This window comes from Toxorhynchites rutilus, chromosome 1 (assembly GCF_029784135.1).
Source record: "Toxorhynchites rutilus septentrionalis strain SRP chromosome 1, ASM2978413v1, whole genome shotgun sequence".
Lineage (NCBI taxonomy): Eukaryota > Metazoa > Arthropoda > Insecta > Diptera > Culicidae > Toxorhynchites > Toxorhynchites rutilus.
The window spans coordinates 50,069,032-50,091,281 of NC_073744.1; the positions used below are offsets into that span (position 1 = coordinate 50,069,032).

The 22,250-nt window shown below is 37.6% G+C and overlaps 1 protein-coding gene across 4 annotated transcripts in view; it reads left to right on the plus strand.

The window, feature by feature from the left end:
- The window catches only part of LOC129767553 (cadherin-99C), a 442,929-nt gene that overhangs the window by 119,905 nt on the left and 300,774 nt on the right, over positions 1 to 22,250 (plus strand). The window contains exon 1 of one of the 4 annotated variants that reach the window (XM_055768591.1): positions 15,616 to 15,721. The exons of the other annotated variants lie outside the window; for them this stretch is intronic. The gene's annotated coding sequence lies outside the window, so the exon portion shown is untranslated. Of the gene's footprint in view, positions 1 to 15,615; positions 15,722 to 22,250 lie in introns of those variants that run through there. 4 annotated transcript variants of the gene reach the window in all.

Here is a 22,250-nt window from a genome sequence, read left to right on the forward strand (position 1 = left end):
ATAACATAGGTATCTCCTAAACATATATTTTTACCATAATTATGTATTTGGAAAAGCTGTTGAAAATGTTGAAATTATAAGCAAAAAATGAACATGACGGTATAACACGACAAACATATTCAAAGAGTCTATTAATATAAAAAAGACAATTAATTAGAAATATGTTTTTAAACATCTCGAAAATACCTGCATTTAGAAGGAGATTGATAATGAGCTTTTTTAATTTAATTCACATCAGGATTGACAATGTGTGGCTAAATATTATTATTAACATACAAAAATTCGAAGTATTGAAAATTCATTAGCATTCGATGTTTCACAAAGTTCGTCAAGCCTAATTTTACCATCTTGGATTTTTCTAATTTTTTAAAATTATTTCTAATCATAATAAACAATTAAAAAAAATTAATAAATGCATATATAAATTTAGAAAGAAAAATTAAATTAAAAAAAGACAATATTTTTATCTCGAGAATGACTGAATTCAGAAGGAGATTGATAATGTGCTTTTTTATTTCAAATCACATTAGGATTCATAATTTGTGGTTGAAAATGATTGTTAACATACAAATATTCCATGTTTCGAAAATTCATAAAAAAATTGATATTCCACAAAGTTCGTCGAAAATAGTTTTACTATCTTGGACTCTATAACTTCTTCGACACTATTTCGGTACGACTCACAGTTTTTTAGATATAAATTATCAAAGGTTTATCTCACTAAAATCGATACGCCCTTTCCAAAAGTTACGCTTGAGTCAAAAAAATTCCCGATTGCTATGGAAAACTCATATTTCCTCCAACCTAAACGGAATACAAACTTTCATTCGAATCAAAAATACTCATGTTTTCTCATTTGTCGAATTCATTTGGAATTGCTCAAATATCGACATATGTTCAGCTTTATTATTTCTTTATTGTGCTCGCAAGAACAAAAATGAATCATAATTCAAATAATCCTCAGTTTATTTGTTTTTTTTTGTTCATTTGGACCAGAGAGAACCCTATTTTCCTCACCAAAACACGCAAACCATCGGGTGTTTTCGAGGCCACCAACAATACATTCTACTAAAGAGTTATTACATAAATGTTGATGCATTCAGAAGTCCGGAATAATACAAAGTGAATTGAAAATTATAATTCCATTGTTTTACGTTACCATTACCCGTTACGTTTACGATCATGTCCTGGACACCACTTACAGCGCGGACTCGATTATATACAGTTTTTGATTTCTTTTCTCTGTATATAATCAAATCCTGTATATAATCGAGTCAAAAAAAATTTTTTTTATTCCTTTTTTTTGTTGCTTTCACTTAAAAGATGAGAAAATTTAGTATAGGATATAGTAGTGGAACTACTAATTTAGTGGATTTTAATAACATTTTGGAAGGGGATAACTTTAAAGAAAATAATATTTAATGTGTTATTATTAATTTTATCCTAAAAATTTATATTAAACTAGATTGTTTCTATGAATTAAATTGAAGCTTTCTAGCCGTTCTACGATTTGTTCCTTTACACTCAACTTCTATCTTTCTTCATTTCGCTGCAATATCAATATAAACAGTTCCTGGTGAAAATTCAAGCAAAATCTTCAAAAATCACGATTTTCACCCCACTGTACATGTAATAGCAACTTAAATTTCACCTTAACGTTGGAATGTTACATTTCTTCTTGAAATAAGTCATATTTGAAATATAAAAAAAAATATTTCCTAAACTGTATATAATCGAGTCCAAAATTGTATATAATCGAATCACATATAATCGAGTCTGTATATAATCGAATTCGACCTGTACTAGGATTTTTTAAGAGTTATCAGCAGCTTTATCAGTTGTTAAAACAAATGTGAGAATCCAGTGCGTGTGTTTGTTATCATCGTTAAACATAGGATAAGAGAATGCTCAAACTTTATCGAAGATATCAGTTCGAATAATCCAAATATCACGGAAAATTCCTTAAATACGATGCGCGGCAAACTACATCCGAATGGTTACCGAGAGACCAATTTCCATTTTTGTTTATTATTTTCAGCATTTGACAGATTTATGCACCACAGGGTGTCTCGAATAGCTTCATATGTTCTGAGAATAGGGTGGTCTAGAAGTATCAATTGATTTTAGTTATTTTTTTTTTAAATTTAAGCACTGATCCATTTTATCACCCCTGTTCATTATACCTGCATTTCTCCTATCACTTAAGGCATGCAGCTCACCGATCTTCTGATAAACGCTAATGTCTGCCAGCACCACACAATCCTTGGGTACGAAAATCAGCGCCAGCGCCATCAACTACGGAAGCTATGGCCATAATCTCTATATTCATCGCGCCTATTTGACACAATACTACTAGCTGCCGCATTGTTGACCTCTGCCAAGCAGCTCGTTATCGCCAGCAATTTATCTCCACAATTTATTGATTATAAATATTAAATTAACAGCCGGTAATGAGATTCCCTTTGTCTGTGTGTTTCAATCCGCAACGAGAAGCTTCCCCGCAAAAGCGCTTCTGCTTCACTGTGGCCTACTGAATGAAAGAGGAAACTTTCTAAAACGATTCCTCCGGCAAACTGCAGATTGCGCATGGGATGAGCAGAAGAACCAAACGGCATCCCGAAAAAAAATCGTAACCAAACTGAGTAATCCATACACAAACATACATTCCGACTGTGTCCTGATAAGATCGATCACGCGTCCCGAAGTGCTAAAGATCATCGTGAAGTCATTGTCTCACCTTTATTCAAATTTGAGGCGCGAAGCTTCCGGGAGAAGATTGGCCCCCAAGCGGCTCCGATGGGGACACACAAAATGTGCCGGCATTGTTTGCCATCCAGCGGATCGGATTGTAATCGCGCACCGCGAATCTTGTCGTGAGTCTAATGTTACAATAATTTATGCCCTTTCCGCTTGTTTGTAGCATGCAGAGTTTGTTGTGTTGGGTGTCTGGTTACATAACTGGGGTTCGGCCTGTGGTCGCACGAACGCACCCGAGCTGAGCCACCAGCTTTAGGGTGGCTTTTTAACACCTACAGATTGACTAGGAGTGAACTCAAAAAAATGCCGAGCGCACCCAACAGAAAGAAAGCGCAGCCTTCGAATGAGTTTGACTGTATCTTGATGATTGGTAGCTCAATTGAAAAATTAATCATGTCAAGAGAGTAAACCAGCGTGGGAGGTCAACACTAACAGCACTGGATTGGATTGGTTGCTGACTCACGTCTACAATTTTACGCAGGACATATCTCGACAGGAGATAAAATGACTTTTTCTAGCTGAACTTAAAAAATACAGTTAGGTAATGTTTCGAAGGTGTTGCGACATTTTCGTAGAGTTTCATTATTTACACAAATATCATTATAGGCACACCTCAAAGGCATTCGAAATGATATTGTGGATATTGCAGATTACGGCGCCACCCACTCATCGCTTTAATCAGGCTGAAATTGGACGATCCGGCTCGTTCTCAGACTTTGATGAATTATCCAGTGTTCGTCACATGATCTGCAGCTTCTCACGCTGTCAGCGCGCACACATCAGCTGCCACCGCCGAGGTCTGACTAATGCAGCACTAAAATTTTATTAGTTCTCCCGGCTTTGGTCTTCATCAAACCTTCGGTACCTGCGGAGCTGGCGGTGTGTCAGATTGCCCTTTCCCAGTCGATCTACTTCGAGCCCAATTTTAATAGCTCACGCGGAACATGAAAAAAAAACGGTTGCGCCGAACGCAGTGGCCACAGCAACAAAGTAGTAGACAACTCGTTCGAAAAGATTCCAGGGTTTCGATTATTACTGGCGGAACTTGCGCAATTTTTCCTCCGCGATGTATGAGGCAGAAAATTGATTTTATCGGTTGTCTATAGACGTTTTTAGATTTATCTAGGAAATATTGTTGTGAAATGTACGAAAAATGGCGGTTGGCTCGGCATAGTCATATTCAACTGACGATAGTCAGCGGACTATGAAGAAATTCCCCTTCGTATTCAATTGGAAATTACTTTTGTCTTCTTCATGCAGATTCTCCGTCAACATAACTCACCAGTCAGTCGGGCGTTAAGTTGCTGTCTCCCTCTCTGATTCGACTATCTCATTTGAGGGGCTTAGAATGAAAGGGGTGTAAGTGATTTGATCGATTTCTCTACATCGACTCTCTCTCTCTCTCTTTTGGTCATAGCTTAGCCTCAAATACATTCCCAGCTGTATTTGACAATGTGGAAGATAGGTCAGAACCTCACCTATCAGATTCTATAGCAAACTTAAATTGGAACGTTTTGCAAGTGAGTTATTAACTAAAGAAAAAGTTGATGAAGAGAAATCGATCAAGTCACTTACACCCCTTGCACTCTAAGCCCCTCATTTAATTCTTCCCCGTCAAGTGGACTTCCCCCAAAATAAATTCGTTTCTCTATCTCCCTCATGTATCACGTATGCATGTACCGTTCTGACTCATATTTCGGACACTTTGTTCTAATATCTTGAAACGCTGATTGCACTGATGATACAACTATCAAATTAATATCACAATTGCTTCTTTAGAGTAATCCCTTGGTTTCACTATCATTTCACAGGAGAAATACATTTGATTTATAACATAATCGGCAGAAATCTTACAACACTACTCATTATCGTTTGTGTTTGACGTTTCCTTAGCGTGAGCACGTAGAATTTACCCGTTCATAAATATTTAAATTTCTCACGTGTTTCATCAGTTCTCATCATCGTTAACAGTTTACTGTGATTGCTTGGTAAGTGTTTCGCAGTTGACTATAAAATATAATCAAGTGTAATGTAATGTTCGTCCAAAAAATCACAAAATAAAGTGCCCGAAATTTGAATTCAATCTGTTCGAAATTTGATGTAGTGTCCGAAGTTTGATTCTTATTTGCTTCATTTGAAAAGCATTCTATTCGATGATTTTTTTATGTTTTCAATTAAATAGGTACCAACGTAGAATGCTTAAAAGCATATTGAACTAATTTATTGAAAATATCAACCATAAACACCTGTGCATAAAGTTTAGATCTGTTTTCTGCATCATATGCCTTAAGCGTCCGAAATATGATTCAGAACGGTACCCTTTTTCATCCCATCTGTTTTATTTTTATTAGACTTATTAAGCAATTCAGCTGTAACAGAGTCGAATTTACCTTGTACATTTTATCTCATGTTATGTATTACACATTAGCCATTGTTAGGCGTAAAAGTATTCCTATCTTATCGATTCACATTTTTATCTATTACACAGAATCCTTTTAGGCGTAAGAGTATTCCTATTCTATCAATCCACAACACATGTCGCCTTTTTCGGCGTATCGCATTAGGGAATCACAGCGCAACAAGCACATTTCATTTAAATTAATAAAATTAAAACAATTATTATGCCACCAAAACTACCACATGTTTTTTTTTCCTTCGCCGAGAATTCAGAAAGGGAAACAAACAAGACCCAAACGAGAATTGGGCAACTAGATAGGACGCTAAACGCATGTGTTAAACACATAAGAGCGATTAGAGTGCGCATGATATATGGCGCTTGAAATATGTAGAATCAGAATGCTATGCGGAGAGACGCATAGCAATTATCAATAAACAAACCCATGCGAGCTGTGTTTGACTCGGCTTGGGCGAACGGTAAATACGTTCGAAAGGTGTAGGTCCTCTGTCTACGGTAATTACAGATAAGAAAGATGAAACAAAAGTGAAATGTTTGCACTTGTTTGTTTAGGTTTCCGTGCGGGCGGCTAAGGAAAAGATTAGAATTGCTGGCAAATAGACGCTTCCCTCTTGAACATTTTTCGTGGGAAGCATGTTTTGATAAGGCCCAATGTGCCGTATGGGCCACCCGAAGAGGTGATAAAAATGTATATTTAGGCCTGTCTCTTATGAAGCGCATGGCGCGAAGGGCAGAGACGAATTAGAGCCGCGAACATGTGGGAAATTTTTTCACGCGGCGAAATAGGAAGGTGGATAACCACGTGGTTTGGAGGGATTTATTTTTCTCTCTCTTTTGAGATTAGGATAGGCTAAAATCTGAATATATATTCAGTTATCTCACAATAAGTTAGTTCAATTCGTTCAGTGAACAAGTGTGTTCACTTAGTTCAATTCGAATCAATATAAAGTTCAATTTTAAAGTACAAGTTCGTTATTCTGAAGTTCTTAATCCGAAATTTACAAACGTTGGCAACCAGGCGTCGCGCAATCAAAGCTAAGCAACACAAACAATCTCAAAACCGAAAAGTAATTGTAAGCTTCACTCGGACAGACCAATCTGGAGCCGTCTGATTCTGAAGCGTTTTTGCGATTACGGGATTTTTGTGACAGGGCTTAACCCATAAGAGAGCTCTTGAGGCAAGACACTTCTAAAAAACCAAACAAACTCTCGGAATCAATTTCCCTGATTTTTATTGGTGACTCCAGAGAGGAGGAGCCATTGAGCCACTCCAAAGATTTGAAAACTAACAAAATCCAGGGAATTAGTTTCCCTGATTTTCAGGTTAGTCCTAGGATAAAACGCTATATATATTAGGTGTACCGGTAAGCTTCTTCGGTTTTACAACAGATGGCGTAACTTGATTATTATTCCAGTGAATCAAATTTCCAGATATTCGTTGGAAAGCTACTGTCATTCCGCGTCTTATTTAGTATATGTCAAAAAGTTGAAGCGTAAACAACTTAGTTTTTTTGCCACTTCGAATATGTTGAATTTCGTACCAACGAGAGTGTTTTTGCGGGGAGTGTTACTTCATTACTTCAATATGAAGAAATAAGCTGCGGAAAGCCTTCGCATTTTGGTGGAAGTTTATGGGGACCATGCTGCAACTGAGCGAACGTGTCAGACGTGGTTTGCATGATTTAAAAGTGGTAATTTTGACTGGGAAGACAAAGAACGTTCCGGACCGACAAAAAAGTTTGAAGATGAAGAATTGGAGGCTTTACTTGATCAAGATCCGTCACAAACGCAACAAGAACCTGCAGATACTTGCAGAGCAGCTCAGCAAATCATATCCGATCGTTTAAAAGCAATGGGAATGATTCGAAAGATAGGACATTGGGTGCCGTATGAATTGAAGCCACGAGACGTCGAAAGCCGTTTTTTCACGTTCGAACAACTGCTCCAACGGCATAAAAGGAAGGGTTCTTTGCATCGAATCGTTACTGGTGATGAAAAGTGGATCCATTACGACAATCCCAAACGTCGGGCAACGTATGGATACCCCGGCTATGCATCAACATCGACGGCCGGGCGGAATTTTCACGGCCAGAAGGTTATGCTGTCTATTTGATGGGAGCAGCTGGATGTGGCGTACTATGAGCTGCTGAATCAGAATGAAACCATTACGGGGGACCTCTATCGACGACAACTGATGAGTTTGAACCGTGTACTGAAAGAAAAACGGCCACAATACGAGCAAAGACACGATACAGTTATTTTGCAGCACGACAATGCTCGGCCGCATGTCGCGAGGTCCTATTCAAAAAAAAAATCTTCGCCTTCTTACAGCTCATGGACCAACATATTATTCAAATGGTCAAGTCTAACTACAAGCAAAAGCTTATGCGTGAGCTTCTTGGATTTCAAGGAAAGTTCGATGACATTGTTAAGTGAATCAATATTAGGGATGCTTTTTTGAGTAGCTGAGGCTTGGAACGAGGTATCGGCTGACCCCATTGTCAAGTCCTGGAAAATGCTGCTATCTCGTTGCCGGTTGGTAAATAATGCATACTTTCGATTCTGAAGAAATTAATTGACCAGGACAATGTATATGAGTTTGGGAGTAAATGTACCTTTTCATACATTTATTGACACTCTAATGTACATAATATGCAACAAAGCAAAAATAAGCTAACATTTTGTGATTTAACTATAGTAAATTTTCTCTAAAATAGTTGGGCGTAATTCTAGCAGCAGAAGTTTTTTCTCCAATGGCAATCCGTTTTCCTCAGTCCAAGTAATAACTTAATCGATTCCACATAAAGCTGTTTCATTTGAAATACAATTTTCGGACTTTTCATCTCCATCAACCTGATGTGGCTCCAAAAATGATGAAGCATTCGCTCCCTCGGAAGTCTAAATCGATTTTTTATCGTTCGTAGAAAGATGTATTTGGATGCAAAAGAATGTTGACTATGTCATCGTCGTTCAGAGCCTGAAACTCCACTTCCTCATCGTGCACGGTCTTGTCCTGGTCAATTAATTTCTTCAGAATCGAAAGTATGCATTATTTAACAACCGGCAACGGGATAGCAGCATTTTCCATGACTTGACAATGACAATCGATTATCCGGAGTGAAAACAAAATCAACATTCCGGAAAACCGAGTCCGACCTGTTTTAAAATGAAAATTATAATTTTAGCTAGTTTTCATCATAAGTAAAAATTCGTCACTTTCAAGCTTTTTAAATAGGATCAGACCTTTTCACCACGTTCACAATGCATGTTTCCGAATTATTCTTCACGTTTGGGACGATGTTTTATCACTGAATTTTTTTAAGTAACTGACGCGATCCTCCTCTGTAAAACCCACATAAAGCATCGCTATTGCGAATTAAATATCACTTTCAGCCTATTGTGTACTGTGGATAGCGTTGAACGAAGAAAAAAACAAGATCAGATAACTCCGCTCGGTGACGGTTCCGGCTATATGCAGGCATTGCCGGTCTCATTCAGACACGATCAAATTATAGATGCCCGACCGAAATCCGGAGGGCGCAAATCGCAAATCGAGCACGAGAACAAGAGAACCACATCCAAAAGAGGATAACCAAAAATAATACGGTTAAGTCCCATTCTTTATTATTTGCTGTCGATTCGTGGAAACAAACATATCATTAAACTTCTACCCGTTGCGACTTATTTAAAAAGAGGCTTCATCTCCGGATACGCGTCGCAATCTTTTGCTATTACGCTTGAATGACGCTAAGGCGGAAAACTCAGTGAGGTTTCAAACGTCAAATTTAAAATAGAAATATATTTATTTTAACCATTGCGGATGTGCTGCTTGGGCAGAAGATCGCACATTATCCACCCACGAGCAAGTGGCGCGGAACCATATATGAGCGCGTTTCTATCGCTTCATCTTAAGGTTGTCGCCGCGCGTGCAACTCACGGAGGTCATACGACCCACGTTCTTTGCCGATGGCCACAATATTGATTTACACGATAGACCACGGTAAGTCTTTTCTCCGTTCACATACATGCACGCATGCACACACCTTATACGCTACTCGACTCGATGTTGTTCATTCATAGTTCGCGATCGTCGTGGGACAGCTTCGCGAGGTGCGATAAATCAATCAATTCACTGTGTCAACCACTCGATCGCAAGGCGGTTCTCGCGGAGGCGAAACGAGAAGAACTTTCAAACGAGTCTTATCTCCACTAAACGACACGCACTTAACTCCACGAAGACAAGTGACAACAACATGCAACGTTCTTGGGAGATGGAAAAAAGATCTGCTCTGAAAACCCGTTCAGATGGTAAACTAAGTAGTATGCAAAACGACCAATCATTCGGAGAACTCTTCAAGCGACGACTGACAACAACACGGAACACACGTGGCACATAATCCACCGCCTGAAAGCCGAGCTCACACGCATCAAATTCTTTTCTGGTACAAAAATTAAGATCCTATTAATTAATTCGATATCGCATATATGCTTCCCTTCTACTTGAGCTCGGCTAAAAGAGATCAACTCGTTCGGACAGTGTCGTAAATCCTCGGTGGCGTTAATTTGCAACTGCACCGCTAGCTCCGGACAAAACCATTAATTACAGCCCGATGCTACTACGGCTAAGCCAATTCACACCCGTACCTGTCAATTGACCTACTGCTGCTGCTGCAACTTCAACGGCATGAAATGAAATAAAACAGGGGTGTGCAAATGCACGATCAACTGTTAGTCGTTGATCGGAACCGATTATATTGTACCGGACGATTGGATCATATGTAGATTCTGGCCTTAGATAAGTAGCATTAGCTTTACCTTGTTTGATGAAAAATTAGTGTAGAACAAGGGTGATCGATTGAATAGAGATAAAATATACAGTTTCGAGAACAATAAATTTAATTATAATGTAATGTGCAGGACATATAGCTCGGTTCGCACTAGACGATGTACACTCCCAACTTGTCTTTGGGAAAACTGATACCATGAGGGTGAGTATTATGCGTGTATTATATTGTGTGATAGTATTATGTGATTTCGGACAGTTTTATTATCACCGCACCTGCCGACTTTGCATGATATTGATTTATTTAATAATTTCGCTTTGAAGCATCTCTTGCGTGCTGTTTACTTTTTTTTCGTATTTTGTGATTACGAAAATCTATTCACTGAAGTCTCTACCAAAACCTAACCCAACCAAAACACATTTTTTTTACTTTCGGATAAGTTTTTAAAGAACAGTCACAATTGAATACTGGACATGATGTGTTCAGCCATTCCAAAGAAAATCTAAATATTCAATTCAGTCAATTTCTCGATCTCAATAATGCTTGCATTACACGATTGGAAAAAAATCCCACACATCTATCACGATAAAAAATATTTTTAGACAAACAATTCAATAATTCTAAAATGTCACTTATTATTCGCTAAGCGCTAAGTCCCACGTTTTGATTGGTCCAATTTGTGCTTCTTAAATTTAACGGACCAAAAAGAGCAGCAGAGAAGCTCCGAAGCACCAATTTGAATACATCCACTGCGAAAACAATCGTCGCTATCCACCATGAATATCATTCAATACTAGGGAAATAACAAAAAGAAGCCACCATATAGATATTGCGTTTGCTCTAGTCAACCTCAGTTTCAATGAGAAGAAAATGAACTGAAACGTTTAAAGCCTCTATAATTCCATACATTCATTCATTCATTCAACTTCAGTTCCCATTTTGCTACCGTGTAGAACGAACGTGCAACGTTTTTGACGTATTATGCTTCAGAACGCATTCTCAGAATATGCACAAAGCTAGCGCAGTGCATAGTGTGCATTTGCGACATAAATTCATTCTTCAGTCGAGGACCAGAGGTCTATCTCTAGGTCATGCGGAGTCAATCAATTTCTTTTTCCAAGTGCATTTTGCTTAAAAAAATATTGCAACATTTTCCCCATGCTGTATTGTATCTCCATACTGTCAAATGTTTCTCCTATAAAATGAGCAAATGATTTCGTGATTTGTGCTTCGTTTGTTTACCTTTGTCACCGAACCAGAATTAAAATAAATGTTGTGGTTTGTGCAATTCATTTTTTTAGTGGTTTTAGTGAAATAAAAATGTGCAAATAGTATAATCCAAGCGTTCAGAATCATAAAAAACCTAACATTTGACGGGAAGTACAATTGAATTATAATAATGTTTATTATGATTATAATGATTATGTTAAGAAAAGTCACATTTTTTCCTCTCCTGATTATTGGATCTCTTTTGACATTTCTATTGGATTCTTTTTGACAACCAATTTAAATTGAAAATGGATGTCTGTATTTGAGAAAAGATGAGCAGCGAGCATCATCAGCACCACTCAGTGAATTTGTTGTTCTCAAACTCACTGAACCATTTAACTACAAGGTGCGCAAGGAACATAACCACCGATAATTTTTTTTACGAGTGTATCTTCAGCAACGAAACTTCTACCAAAAAGAACTAAGGTGAATGATGTTGTTTTGTCCGGTTTTGGGTATTTTCACGCACCTAGTGAATGCATTTTTCTTCATCACATGCAATCAAGTTTGTTGAGTGAAGATTCATTGATAGCGCCAAGTCTCTAATAATACCATAAGGCGTTCAAATTGTTAATTTGTTTATGCTTTTTAACGATTTTCTTCAAAAAGAAATTATTATCAAGGTTTGTCCACCTCTGATCATGGGTTGTCCGAAAAATGATCATGGTTTCTTCGGTTTTAGAAATCACCATTTTTGAATAGACAAATTCAAATTTTCAAGTAGATGTTGCATTTCTCACTGCGTGATTTTCCTGTCATCATATTGATCTATTTATAATTAAGGCTTTTTTTCAGAATATTTCCTCTACTTGAGCATTTTAAAGGTGAACAGTGCTCAACACAGAGAATCTTTATTTCTATTTCGCGTGAAGGACAGTACTATCAATACTATCAGAATAAAACGAAACAAACAAACTGCAGCGCGCCAAGCGGCTGCCATAGTAACTATGTGGACAGACCAACATCAGTGCATCGGACAAACTATGATCAGAATTGAGGTCATCGAGATTTACATATCTAAATCATGTAATTAATCATGATTTAGATATGTAAATCTGATACAGATGGTGTGTAAGCATGATGTTTACAATATTTGTAAGCGTTATAATTCAGAAAAGGTCTGAATACGTACCGAATAATCATCTGGTGATTGATAAAAAGTTAGCTCGAATGAGGGGCGCAATGACACCAATAGAAGATGGGCTTTATAAACCATTAGAACATGTGTTCATGAAAAAGACAATTTTCTTTATATGGTTGGAAACTCTAGAATACCTGATTTGACACAAATGCGCTGAACTAGTGCAATCCAAAAAAGTGGAAAAACCAAGATCAGATTTACGACTGGACAAACCAACATCATTTACCCAACTTATTAGGGACTATTCGAGCGAACAAGAGAAAATTGCCCAAAGCTGCTAAACAAAAGAAATATAAAATGGCACGTTTTGCATCGCAGCTTTACAAATCAGAAAATTGTATTATACTTTAACAATTTATAGAAGCAATCTGAACAAAAAAAAATCTCTTGCTAAGTTCGGAACATAAGTTCGTAAAAATTGGAAAAACAAATGAATGTGTATATGATACTATTTCATATTATAAAAACACTAATTATGATGTGAACATGATGGATTAGATGGCTAAAAAGTATAGCATAAAATCAAAATCTCAAAGATGGTCTGTCCATGTATGTTTAAACATTTTGAATTTGACTGATATAAATGCTTGGATTTTATACAAGTGAACAACCGGAGGAAACATATCGCGACGAGAATTTATATTTCCGTTGACAGGGGAACTTGTCACTGAATGCCAAGGCTTTCAGGAACAAGACATGAAAAGTATGGAGAGAACTTTAGCAGAATCAAGCACAGTTTCAAAGAGCATTAAACATATGTTCTACATGCAAAAAATATGTTTAGAGGAAAACTTTACATCTGTAAAAAGTGTGACGAAAACAGAATTTTCTAAAGCCCAAAAAAAGAAATACAGGTAAACTTCGATATAACGTACATTTCATTTTCAAAATTGTACGTTGTATCGAATTGTACGTTATATCGAAGCATAATAAAGTACTCACAAACGTAGTCTATAATACATTATTGTGTTGCTGTTTTAGTAAAGTTAATGATTAACTTCAATCAGAAGACGAAGCCAGCCATTCTCATGATGTTTTCCTTCGTACTGTTGATTAAAGCTTGATTCATTTAGAATCCGAAATCACAAAACCAGCTGTATTTCGGGATTTATTGAAAGTACAAAACTTGTTTTAGCATCACAATACAGGTAATTCATTGTTCTATCAGAAAAAAAATATTGAAAAAAATTTTCCTTTACACTTTGGAAATGTGTACGTTATATCGAGGTAAAATGTACGTTATAACGAGGGTACGTTATATCGAAGTTTCCCTGTATTTTATTATTATTACATGATAATCATTTTGTGTTTCATTGTTTATGTAAAATTCTTTATTTTCATAATTAATTTAAGAAAACATAAAGTCATAGCGGTCATTTGACCGCCAGCGGTAGAAACTGTACGGCGTAGACTCGATTATATACAGTTTTTGATTACTTTTCACTGTATATAATCGAATCCTGTATATAATCGAGTCAAAAAAATTTTTTTTTGTTTTTTGCATGTATTTTTCGTTTTTGAAAATAAAACTGGATTTTGATTTTTGATTCATCCCCTTAAAGTAAGAAAACACCTTTCTCAAATGGAAAAAATAAACTTATTGTTTCTATTAATTGAATTGAAGTTCTTCAACCGTTCTACAATTTGTTCTTTGACGCCCAGCTTTTATCTTTCTTAATTTGGGTAAACCTCAACATGGTTGAATAGAGTATTTAGAATGATTCCTTGCTGTGGTGACTGAGAGCAGACATACGACTAAGATGAATAAATTTCAAGGGAGATGACTTTTTTTGTTCGTACACCCTTCCACACATAGCCATAACGAACGGCAGTTTGATTAATAAACAATACTTGCTTGAAAAGGCTTGAAAAGTAATATTCATTACTGTTCCAGCACTCCACCCGGATACTATGTACACAATACATATCACAAACTTTACAATCACTTTTCGATGATTCGTTAATATATATTACCCAATATTGGCCTTCCGAGACCCGCTCCAACAATAAACAACATTGAAACTATCCTCCATAATGAAGCCATTATGGCGATCTTCCTCGAATTATATTTACCTATTCGCGTCGATAGGCATCCCAACTTCTGCGCAGAAGAGTTTACGGCATTCAATTAATTCATCAATCAGTCACGCAGCCAGCCAAGCCGCGAAAGTTGGCATTTAATCGCAACTATAAACAGCAACAAAAACCCAAACCATGTCAGCACCACCACTCGCTAAAGCTATGGCTTCTCAAGGGTCCACCACTTCCCAAATATGGCCAATCAAAAAGTCAAAACTCGAACCCATCATCATCAGCAGACACCCGATTCGTGTGCTTCTCGCAAGGCATGAAACATTCACCTTCTCCATTGTACACCGAAAAATAATTACGCGAAAAAAGCCTCACTGGCATTAACGCTTACCTCAGAGCACACATATGTAGGATCTGAATCCTGTTTACACGTTCATCAACAGAAGTAAATGAAAAGAAACAGCCTCCAATCGGCGTAATCGGTGAAAGTAAAACGTCGTCAGATTCAATAAGTCAGTTATTCAGTCTGACGGTTTGTCTGTCACTCGGCGCAACACCGGCGGGACCCATGTCAATTCTGGTACGGAGGGGGGGTTGAGGGGCAATTAGTTCCAGCAGATTTCGCTTTCTCGTTCGCATTTATTTTCCCATGCATCATCCTACCACACCACCCTCCTGGTGGACGCTTGTCATTTACCTCGACGCGAAGGGGATTCCGTTTGGGGCGAACAAATTCATGTGTGAGCTAATAGCTGAATGGTTCAGCAATCTCAGAGGTGAACTATGCAGGATTTACGCGTTCTTTCGGTGCTCCATAACCTCCCCATCACGGTGAGGATTGATATGACTAATACCCTTTTGCCATTAGGCCATTCGCGCCATTGCATCGCGGCGCGACCGGCTAGCTGCCGACAGTGTACCGACTGATTTCGGTATTGTACCGGCCGATTGGTATGTTGTGAAACAAGATCTGCAGAGGACTGCAAACTGTAAAGTCACCACGATCGTGCACATTACCCCTTTTGACCCTCTGTAAAAAGTAAAAAGAAGAAGAAGAAGGGAAAAAAACCACCGCAAAGCTCTACACTATTCATGCCAATGGAACCTAATTTTAATTTGAATCTTTTTTTCTCCTTTTATTTACAGGTGAGCTCCTCGTGGTGTCTAACTGCCAATCAACAACCCTCGTGGCAGACAGGTCGAACGGTTGTACCTGCAGTGATATTTGAAGAGGTTGAATGTTGTGAAACCCGTCTGGCAAACTGGTTGGTGTTGATCAGATGTATTACACTGCAGAGGTCCTGTTCTGTGCTGTATAATTTGGTAATTGATATTTGGGGAATAGTGAATGTGGGATTACTAAAATTATGACGTAATGGCTATCATAGAGTCACTCGATTCAGTCAATTGGCCTACGCGAAGAAAAACATAATCCTTTTCATCACGCCGCAAAGTTTGTTTCATTTGAACAGCTTTCTTTCCCGTCCTGGTTCCGATGCACGTCGATACCCATTCAACGTAACGACAATTAATTTCTTGGACAAATCTTGCTGAACGTCGACGTTGATGATAGTTGTGAGTGTGACCATAAGATTTGGTGCCACGGTCCTTTATGCTGACGTTATACTTTGTATGTGCATCGCAACGGTAAGCTTGCCTGACGTATAGGATTACGCGGGGGTCTAAGCCTCCACCATGCAACACACATGCCGCGGCTCAAAACAAGCCTGATTTTCTGCCTCATAAATCATTCATTCGTCCACAGTACCGCAGAAAACCGCAAACAGAACGCGTTCGGAAAAAGTCGTTCCGCCATCATAAAAATTGTGCGTTTATAACCGATCTTGGGTCCTGTCGGTAACAGGTTGCGGCAAAATGGCTCAATTATCGATCCGTTTGTGTGGCCACATTTGCAGCCTTCGCATTTCTTATTTCGGCTTGACCGGCTCCGATTTGAAAGTAAAATGAAAGTGAACCAGACGGTTTCGCTCGGTACCGCCAGCAGTGGATCACGAAATTAAAGGGTTTATTCATATGAAATGTACTTTCAACGGAGCAGTCCAAACTGCAGCAGCATTCTGATTCATGATGATTTAATTGTTTTGTTAAAGGGATTAGTTCGTGGCTATTAGTATTCATTGAAATGCCTCACGGCTTATGAAAAATTGGACAAATATTTCTCCCGCTTTTGCACGTTTTAGAACGATATATTTGCAAAAACCTGTCGAACAAACCAAGCAACTCAAGCATCCTGCCACAGCTTCTCACTGTGTCAAGCTGAAAAAAAAACACTACAAGAAAACAACATATGATAATGCAATTCACAGCGTATGCATACAATTAAAAGCAACAGTTTCCACACTCCGGAAAAAAACAAATCTCGAACACATAAACTAGATCATATCAGCAATTTATTGTGTTATTCGGGATCACGTGTTTTTCTATAGTCATTTCTACACACCGGTTGTGCCCGATCTAAAGCTAGATCGAGTGTACCCTTTGTAGTGTACTCTCGTGATATGAGAGAACGTTAGAAAAATTTATTCCTTCTGTAATATTGAGTTGGAAGAAAAGGAATTCAATATTTTAACGTGAACTCTTACCTGCGTCTTCGTTTGTAACAATTCGGTTTACCAATGCTGATCAAATATACACTATTCTATTCAATAATTTGTTGCTGATTCGAAGCTTCTTTTCTGCCTTCATTACAGAGATTTTAACTGTAGGCTGGTTCATCTCAATAAATTCAAAGGTAACTTAATAATGCATCTCTCACAGAAGTCTAAGTTCATGTCGCATAGCCCCTATTGACGGAAAATTTTACAAACCGTTAAAATTTTTATGGATCTCAAAAACGTGTGCTTCAGTGTGCATCAGTAAAATAAGTTTACAATCTTTAAGTCTCTCAAATAAAGCATAAAAAAAAATCTCTACCTCCACCTTCCTATTCCTTTACCAATTTGGTTTTTTGACATTAATCGTTCGTTCGATACCTTGGATCCGAGATGAAGAAGGAAAGGTGAGAAAATTCACGGGTTTTGGTTGTGTTAAACTTTGATTGTATTAGCAGCCAGGAAGATAGGAAGTTCACTTAACAGACATACCAGACCGTTACAAAATTGAATGAAAATATTTACATTTTTCATTCATCATTAAAAAAAACAGAATATGTTACGAACTAAAATGTTTCATTTTTTCGTTGATTTTTCTTATATCAAAATAAGTATTCTAATGTCTACAATGTTTGGAATTTAGGGCAACTTCATGGAAGTTTATCTCTTGCCAGCAATTGTAATTACTTTTCTCACAACTAGGGTGCTGAACACTGGCGTAGTGGTAACATCCATACCTCTTACGCTAAGGGTCACGAGTTCAATTCTCACTCCCGACATTCTTCCAAAAATGGAAATAAATGTGACGAACCTGCCAAAATGTGTTGAAAGTCACTATAAAAGAGAGAAAAAAAAGTTAATTCGTCTAAAACTGGACGCAAACGGAAAACTTTTCGTTTCACTCTAGGCCATACGAAGTCAATCAAATTTATTTTTTAAGTGCATTTTACATGAAAAAAAAACATGCAAACTTTTTTCCCATGCACTGTCAAAAGTAACTCTGACTTTGTTCATTTACGTTTTTAGTCGACGTAACGAGAAGTAAAATTGAATGGAAATTTAGTTTAGAACACCTCAATAATACTGAAATTTCAGTTTCTGCTGTTGAGCCCTTGTGACTTTGAACGCAAGCATGGATTTAAGAAAGAAAACTAGTTCGTTCATTTCATCAGATTATTTTTATTTTTATAACAATACTTTTCCTATGTAGTGGGCTGATATAAGAAAAGTAACATACATAAATAAAATCTGTGACGTCACATATTTAAAATCTTTCCACCATACATTTTCCATCTCGCCTTGGATCGATCTTTTTTTTTCTTACATACTCAATTCAGTGTAATCTTTCTCCTGCTTACACTTCCCAACTCAACACGGTTAGTGCGCAGTGTGTGTGGTGAAAATATACTGTTTTTCAGTCGTGTTGCATTTACCTCTTGGACTTCTGCGGCAGACGAGGCTATAATTTGATTCTTCCGATTTCGTTCAATTTATCGATGTTTTGTCGAATATGTCAAAACGAAATGTTTTCACGAATGTTGGGTATTTATTAAATTACTTCAAAAACGGGGTATTCGCGACATAGAAGGTACGGTGTCGCCGTGCAGCGGACTTTATGGATGTATGAGGAAAATGTAAACAAACCGTATTTTGTAAAATGTAAACAACTGTATTTTGAGTGCTATTTTCTCCCAGAATTCTTTTGTAGTTTATAAAGAAACGAATACGTAGTGATAGAGTGGAGCTTAGTAAAACAGTTTTCACTTCAGGAACCGTTTATTTATTTCGTTGACACACAATACAGAATCGAAAAAGAGTACCTTCATTGAGATTAACAAGCTCAGAGGTAGTTGTAAATTTTTGAACATTGAATGAAAATCATGTTCAAATGTTGTTTGCATGGTCAGATTACATAATCCGGATCTGTATATAATCATCACTAAACAAACTCCCAAATCTTTTCACAAGATCCTTTGAAAAGTGGACCTCAAAAATTGGACGGATTGCCCTAACAATAAGGAAATTGCTTTTGTTAGTGATACAGAAAAATATGATCATAACGCTGAACCTAACTGTCGCTGTGTAGTTGTTCCTGGTTATAAACTAAGATATTGGTCAACAATATTGTAACGTTTCATTGAGAACGGATGAAATTTGGTACCTCGAATAGCTTCAACGGCTCAGACACTGTTTTCGCTCACGATTTCTTTACCACTTAAACAAAACTCGTTACACTTTTACTTAGAATATTAATTTGATTCTGATAATTTGTTTTTTTTTGTCCCTGAAGATGTGTTTATTTTTCCCGCCGCAGAGAAAGCGTCATTATCTACAGCATTAAAATAAATGTTTCCAATGATGCTAATATATATATATATATATATATATATATATAAACCAAATTATCTCTGCAAAACATTATTCTTTCATTTAACGCTTACCATTATCAAAATAAAGCTCATCACATTTGTGAAACTACTTGTTAAAATCCACCACTTTTCGCTATGCGTTTTGTTTACCTTTGCTTCATATAAACCGGCTGTCAAATTCAGCTTCGATGTCCCGAATCGCTCAATTTTTATCTTATTTAACAGCCTACTCAATCAGGAACGTGATACACTGTCTTTGAGTTTATATAAATATCAGACATTCCTCCAAAACATTCTGAAGTTCAAACGAATTGATCTGTTTATCACCATGACTGGCGCAATGTTCATAGCAAGAAAACTTACCTAAAACAGATGATTGAGCTTGCGTGCTATGCTGGTTTTGAGTGTTAAAAAGGCCAAAGAATCAATGTGCTCCATTGACTTTAATTCATCTGAATACAAAATCCAAGTAATGTTGTTTCCGTTTACATCAATTGGATATTAGTTTCTCATTGTCACTCAAGGGATTTTTAGTTCTAAGTTTCATCAATGTTACGCATAATTTAATCTCTCCTATATAAAAGAGATAATGTATGCATTACATAAAATGCATATGCATCATGGAGTTTATTTTTCAAGAATGCAATTTTTTTCGGAAAAACTTTCTCGAGCAGAAAGAAATACTTAAGGATACATACATTATTTTGATTTTGATACCAAAATGTTGTTTGGAAAAGTCCGCTTGATAAAAGAAATAAAATGCCAAATAATAATACCCAAAAAAAATGAAGCAAAATAGCTTTTCAATACAAAATTTCGATAATTCAAATACCAAAGTAATACTTGAGCTGTGTTGTTTTGGTATTAAATGTGCCTATTTTAGTATTTTTCCCAAAATATATTTATTATTAAGGCACATGTGGCGTTAGCCTGACGGGGCCGGGAGTCCAGTATTTTGACAATTTTTGTCTTACAAGTACGTTAGTAATATGTAACCGATTACTCGCGGTTGGCTCGAGGTTAGTATTACAAGTGTTCTCATAATTGGTATGTTGCAGTCTTCGATGCTCTATACGTGTGCCCGACACGGGCTACTTCCTATTGGGATGCAGCTGACCATTAATCAGCAACGCTCCCTAGTTTGTACCCCATATCTAGCGTGGTGCGTCTTTCTCGACTCGAGGAATCCAGGATAGAATGGTCACTAGCCGGCGCAATCATCAGTTCGTGTAGAGTTGTCATGAGCGGTACAACCTTTGGCTCTTGTTGAATGATCAGTGGACTGCACAACCTTTGGCCCGTGCATCTGTAAAGAGTGTGTGTATGTATTGCCGCGACTAAGTAAAAGTTTATCGATCGGATAGGAGGGATATGAAACGGGGACACAACGAAGGAAACATCATTAAACGTTGACATCGGCGTTTCTGAGGAACAGGTATAGATGAAGCAGAAGATCAGGATCACGGCTACCTAAGATATCCCGGGATATCCGATTGTCTGCCTTTTGCTCTCAGTGCTCTAGAGAGCTGAGAGCGAGCAGCATGGAACCGGATACACGACCAGACAACATGTTCGATGTCGTGGTAGCCATCGCCACAATCACAAAGATTGTTTGCTGCGAGCCCAATGCGATAGAGATGCGCGTTTAGGTTGTAGTGATTGGAGATATCACGCGAATGAAATCACGACCTACATTCAATCCCTTGAACCATGCACTCGTCGAGACCTTAGGGATAATCGTGTGTAACCAACGACCGAACTCATCTTCACTCCACATGCGCTGCCAACTAACGAGTGTGTCCTGACGAGGAATGTGAAAAAATTCATTATAGGCAATTTGCCTTTCAAAAAGTGTGCCTTCTAAAGCGCCCACCTTAGCTAGCGAGTCCGCCTTCTCATTCCCCGGAATCGAGCAATGAGAGGGAACCCATGCTAAGGTAATCTTGAATAATTTTCCGACCAAAACACTCAATAGATGTCTTATTCTTGTTAGGAAATAAGATGAGCGTTTATCAACTTTCATTGAGCGGATTGCCTCTATTGAGCTGAGACTGTCTGAAAAAATAAAATAATGGTCGATGGGCAGTGTTTCAATGATCCCTAGAGCATAGTATATCGCACCCATTTCTGCGACATACACGGAACAAGGATCTTTGAGTTTGAAAGAGGCACTAGAATTTTCATTGAAGATGCCGAAGCCAGTGGACCCGTTTATGTATGAACCGTCAGTAAAGAACATTTTATCAGATCCAACTTTCCCATATTTTTCCGAAAATATCGACGGAATAACATTGGAGCGTAGGTGATCTGGTATTCCATGGATTTTTTGTCGCATGGACAGATCAAAAATGACAGAGGAATTGCAAAAGTATGGGAAGCAAACTTGGTTGGAGATGCCTGGTGAAGGGTGCACGTCGTGGGTAAGGTACTCATGGTATAAAGACATAAAACTTGACTGAGGAGTCAGTTGGAGTAGATTTTCGAAGTTATCAATCACCAATGGATTCATGATCTTGCAACGGATGAGAAATCTGTAGGATAATTCTGTGAACCGAAGAGTAAGCGGGGGTACTCCTGCCAAAACTTCGAGACTCATCGTATGTGTCGAATGCAAACACCCCATGGCTATACGCAAGCAACGATATTGTATCCTCTCCAGCTTGAGAATATGAATCTGAGCAGCTGATCGGTTTATATGATTTTAGTATTGGAATAATATTGTGGGAAAATGTTTATGCTATTTTCTTTTGGTTTTTTACATTTTAAATCTTGCTAATCCATACCTTTTTAAGGTATCGAAATATTCGTTTCTGTTCGGGTTGCCTAAACGTTTTGTTTATTTCTACTACAATATACGATATACGCTTAATT